The sequence below is a fragment of the Pseudophryne corroboree genome, chromosome 4 (assembly GCF_028390025.1).
Source record: "Pseudophryne corroboree isolate aPseCor3 chromosome 4, aPseCor3.hap2, whole genome shotgun sequence".
Taxonomy (NCBI): domain Eukaryota; kingdom Metazoa; phylum Chordata; class Amphibia; order Anura; family Myobatrachidae; genus Pseudophryne; species Pseudophryne corroboree.
In genome coordinates this window covers 802,087,836-802,093,835 of record NC_086447.1, presented here as the reverse complement: position 1 = coordinate 802,093,835, position 6,000 = coordinate 802,087,836, and positions in this window count along the sequence as shown.

Sequence of the window (6,000 nt, the reverse complement as noted above, 5' to 3'; positions counted from 1 at the left end):
GGAGCTGTGTAAACAGGTGACCCGGGTCATGCGACCCAGGTCCCAGTAAAAGCATAGGGAGAGCCGGATCACCGGCACTTAGAGATGATGTCTTCCCCAAGCACCAGCACAACAGAAATAATGCACACAGGTGAAGTGTGGAAGGGACCAACCCAGGAATAACCCTGGTCGGAGGTGTTCTAATCGGGGGCTGGTCTATGGGGCTGCAACGGTGTTAAAAACCCAGGGTGGACCTGGGATTTTAGCAGAAAAGAGGTATTATAGTAGCCCATATAGGACTGTAGCATAGGGGTGCAGGAGCTCAAAAAAATTAAAAGTCTGAGGTCGTCCTCAATATTATTGCATATTGACTTGGCATATACTAAAAGACTCTAATAGTTCTAACAAATGTGTGAGATAAGCACATCAGCGCATGAGATGAATCAGTCACCATCACCAGTCATTTGCCATAAAGAATCTCAGTGACGTCTCTTGTCCCTTCTGCACAGAATACTGCCAATGCTGATCCGGCTACAGGGAATGAGTGCGCCTAAAAATATTGCTGTGTGGAACAGTAAAGGCTAGTCTCACTTCTGTATTCAATATACATGTCACTGGTCCACTTGTTAGACAAACTGTACAGAAATTCTGAACACTCATCATTGGCCAGTATAAACTGGGAAAATGTTATTTAAGAGGGCGTGGCCACCCCAGCCAGCACCTAAAGAGGGCGTGGCCACCCCAGCCAGCACCTAAAGAGGGCGTGGCCACCCCAGCCAGCACCTAAAGAGGGCGTGGCCACCCCACTCATTAGCCACTTGGACAGCAGCCAGCAGAGGAAAGAAAAGATGGCTTTGGAACAAACTTACAGTAGGTGGGACTTTACTGCAACACACTAGTATGTCAGTCTATGATAATTACAGAGATAGCCAAACATAATGCAGAGACACAGCAAGTATACAGATCTGGTGCAATTTCATGCTTTTTTAAGCAGCTAATTGCCAAGATTACTGTTCTATACTTAGATAAGGTTTATATGTACCGTACACACCAACGGCTAAAAATACAAATGATACTAGCATGTATAGCTTTATATAAACTTCAGAACCATTGACAGATTTACATCCACGTTTTACAAACACCGGAATCGTTAGAATTACTGAGGAGCAGAGTACCTTGTTTATCCTTGCACTACTGGCAGAGCTATCATGTCGCAGCCCCCTCCAGCAAGTGAAGGGTTAGTCATCCCTCTATAATACGTTTACACTGCAGCTTGTTAGTGAAGGGGTTAAACATAAAAGCTCAGTATTTGTAGAAGCCAGAGATATTTTTATTTATATTTTTTGTCTCATGTCAGCAACTCATTTTTATTACAACGTAGTCAATTAAAGTGCGCACTAAGAGAACTGTTCCAGCACAATTGCATATAAACACATTAGTAAATCTAAAATACTTTGGTATATACATGAATGGTAGAAAGAAAGACTCCCCTTGTGTCGACAAGTCAGAAGTAATGCAGACCCTCAGGCGCTGAAACGGTTAACAATAATCAAATAAACCCTACACTTTGGTACAATTGGGATGCTTTAGGCATTTCATTACAGATCTATAGTATTCTAAATGAAAGACCAATTCTGTGTGCTGAGAAGGCAAATGAACAACGTTCTCTGATCACCACGTCTGGACTATGGTGCATATACTCCATAACCAAAGTATAAAAAGTTAGGACAAGTTTAGATACGCAGGCCGCAATGTAATGGAGTCCAAGTGTGCCTGCCGTGCAGGATGCCGGCCGAATTCTGACATTTTTTTTTTTTAACCACTTAACTATTTTTTTCACGAAAAACAGCTCCGAAATTGTTGGGGTTTTTTATGAGTGAATTAGGTGAAGAACATGAATTTAACCCTATCTAAAAAGAATTCAGTTACAAATAAAAGAAAAAAATATTTTTATTTTTTATTTTTAAATCCCCCCCCCCCTTCAAACATCAATAGGGAAAATGGCAGCTTTCATTTTGAAAGCTAGGACAGCCTCCAGGTACAGAGGGGTCTTGGGGGGGGGGGGCGATCAGCAGGGGGGGGGGGACCGATCAGCAGTGATCCGCAGTACGGCAATCAGTAGGGGAGAGTGCAGGGAGGCAGAGGGACCTTCCGGTCCCTCTGACAGCAGCAGCTGAAGGAAGTTTCCCTTCTCTGCCGCTGCTAACAATTTATCTGACTGGTCGCATCCTGTGTGACCAGGTCAGATAAAGCACTTGCAGGCATGGTCGCATCAGGCAAGTGGTTAAGGGGCAGCCATTTAGAGGGCATGGTTTTGCCTTTTAAATAACTGTCCTTTAAAAAAAAACACGCAGCAGTTCATCCGGCATCCCGCACGTCGGGCGCACTCGGACTCCGTTACATCCCACCCGCGGTGTCAAACTGCATCAATACTACACTAAAAAGATAGCCGTAAGAGGATCTCCCGCCATCTTTTCCACCTCAGACATGTTGAAAAAGATTAAACGGCTCCAAACTCCAAAATGTTGCAAATTGCGTCTAGTAGATAGTGGTGTCTTGTACCATGACGTGCATATGCTAGATAGACTTCATTCACACAGCCTCGGAAAATAGTTTCAGGCTTCTTATTGCCTCACTTTTGTCTGCATGGAATCAGTTTTCAGACCACTAAAAATCTGCCAACCTCATGCCCCCGTTATGGTTATAATGTCATTATCCAAACCCCAAGTCACTGTACTGCATTATCATCACATGCATATGAATTACATCAAAGGCTTTGGCAGTGGGTTATGGGACATTCCACTAAACTCTGCATACATACTTATCTTTTAGAAGACAAGTCAAATAAAAAGATTATACTTAATATCCCAATATTTATATCCAAAAAAAACCCAACACCTCTGGAAATACTCCTTTACACAGACAATAATGCACCTCAATGTCACTCTTGGGAGGCGACTGGGAGAAACAATTGAATTCCTCCATTACAGCTTGATTTTAGTGTGGTATTCAGAAAACCTGCATCAAATGCATTCACACACTCTAAAAGGTCAAATTAAAATAAATACACAGCAACCTGTGCTTCAAGCTCAACCGTCACGCACTTAGACAGTCATTACTGAAATAGATGGTAACCCGTGCCCAGTTTTGGTACCTTTCAGGGGAAGTATTCTTCACTAAGAAGATGGATTAACAATAGGGGCAACTACAAGTTCGAAGTTGGCTAGTTATAGGTGTGATTGGTATAATTCCTGTTATGTAGGGCTGATGGGTAATGTAATGTGGGATACAACAGAATGCATGAACAATAGATTCCAAATCTTTGAACACGACCAAAATCTGGCAAGACACTTGGACCAAAATGGTGTGTGGGCTAAAGAAGGGTGGGGGGGGTTTCAATTCATTAAGTGATGTGCTGCCAAGCATGCTGCACACATCGGCTATATACAGTACTGCCAACATCACAAGTTTTACTGGGCGCCTGTATGGGGTCTGAAGAAAACCTGTCATGTGGATGGGAACAAGGTGCCGTTCTGGAAAGGCAAATCAAGACAGTCATGCTGAATTGAATTTCATCCCTCTAGACTTTATGGAGGAGGAAAGAAGCAGAAAGGGGCAAAGGGTTACAAATGGGTTCCTATGTATATAATTTACAAGCATGCCCCTTGTATTTCCAGAATTAACATAATGATGTGGTAACCTTTTTATCCGCAAAGACTCATTCTCCTGTTGCATGTAATGCAGGTTTAGGGTTTATGATGGGGGAAGGGGGGCGAAATAAGTTTAGCCAGCACTTTACAAGTTAATAACCATGTTTTGTTTTTATCCTCACTTTAGCATCATGTAACAGCTTAAAACAAAACCATTTTTGCAGAATTGCATAAAACTATATGCGTCTAAGGGGTATATTTACGAAGGTGTGGGTTTACAGAAGTGGAGACCAATCAGATGTTAGCTATTCTCTTCTAAAGTTGCTCAACGATAAGTGGAATCTAATTGGTTGCCTAGGGCACCATCTCGATTTTCTATAAACACTCACTTTAGTAAATATATCCCTAAGTGTCCGAACAAGAGAGGAAACATATCTAGCATCTAAGCCAAGTATCATGTGTTATCCCAAATTCTATTCTAGGTGACTAAAATATCAATAGATGCTGGGGGTTCAGTTACAGCAATTATGTGGAATTAAAAGCAATGCACGTTTGCCAATTCAATATACTAAGAGAAAAGGATTAAAATAAAAGCTATACAAAAGGCACAGGAAGCAGTAACACTTCTTGTAAAGGTTAGTAGGCTTGCATAGAGTCTGATCTACTTAGAAGTATTGTGTAGAACAGTGGTAAGCAGCCTGTGGCACTCTGCTGTGGAGCTGAACATCTCAGCATGCTTTGCCACAGTTTCAGCATACCCTAAAAGCAAAGCCGTGGCAGGGCATACTGGCATATGTAGTTCCACTGTACCTGTGGTGCCACAGGTTGCCTACCCTTGTGTAGAAGCTGGTTACAGAGCACACAGAGAAGGCAGCCATTCTGCAGGTAGAACCAGAAATCACCAGTGAAGGAACTAGTGACATCACTGAGACACTAGGCATTTTGGCTCAATCCACCAAGTGACTTCCTCTGTTGTCTGTGGGTAAAGTGTACACTCTAAAGAATAAGTGAGTAGGGATGGCCATTGATGATTCATAATCATCGATGGTTTATGGCCAATTTAGAACACCTTTGTCATCAATGGGGGAGACCCAGCTGGGTTCCCTTCATCGATGGCATGGCATAACCAATTCCCCCCCCCCCCCCCCCCCCCAAAGTGTCGGGACACGGAGCATTGCTTTGCCCCAGAAACCAGCAAAGGCCTGCCCCCAGGTTCTGACTGGCCCATGGGCCTGTCAAAGAAAAGGGATGACTATCGGTTGGTGAAACCATCGATGGTCATCCATTGCATAGTAGGCTGCCACCGATCGCCACTTACAATATGGCCATCGATGGTGATAGCGATGGCCATCCCTACCGTGAGCACTCATGCGCCCTCTGAGACACGTACAACAATGAAAACACATTAGCATTTTAGTATGCTCAGCAAGAGAGCATTTGCAACACTGTCCAATACCACTGCTGTGTATGTCTCAGACAGTGATCGAGTACATTACTAACCCTTTCTTCAGCCAAAAGGGTTAAACGTTAAAGTGCGAATGCAGTCTCAAAAAAAATTTAATAAAAATTACAAATGAAAATAATGCACAGTACAAGAACCACAAGTTAGCACAGGCATGGGATCTTTAATTGGGATCACTTAGGGCAGGCATGTCCAAACTGTGGCCCTCCAGCTGTTGAGAAACTACATATCCCAGCATGCCCTGACACAGTTTTAGCATTCTCTGAAAGCAAAACTGTCAGGGCATGCTGGGATATGTAGTTTCACAACAGCTGGAGGGCCGCAGTTTGGACATGCCTGACTTAGGGTTTTAATGGATAAGGCAAACACAGTTCGCAAACACAGTCCTCAAGGCCCCCTTACGGTCCAGGTTTTCAAGGTATCCATGGTTCAGCACAGATGGTTAAATCAAATTTACTGAGGTACGAATTAAATAACCTGTGGCCCAGCATGGATATACATAAACCTGGACCTTCAGCTTGCCTTGAAGACCGCGTTTGGGAATAATCTGGGATAAGGGTCTCCCCCTTGTAATTTGGAAAAACATTACCAAAACAGTAGCATTCAAAAGTACCCTGCTTTTCCTCCAATGCGGCTTCCGGCCAGATAACTGGTTACCAGGTAAGAGATCCTATACTTGTAACTGAAATAAATCTGATGCTTTTTTTTATGGATGGCTGGAAAACTGAAGATAAATTGTGAAGTAATGCAAGAAATCTGTATTGTGTATGTTCATAAGAGAATGTCACTGCACAGAGTCAAAATTAGTACATACTGAGCCACAGGGGACTATGAAACTACTCTGTGCAAGGTTGTTAGGTCATTTTAAAGGGACGTTGTTTGGGCACACACACGCGCACACAAACACAC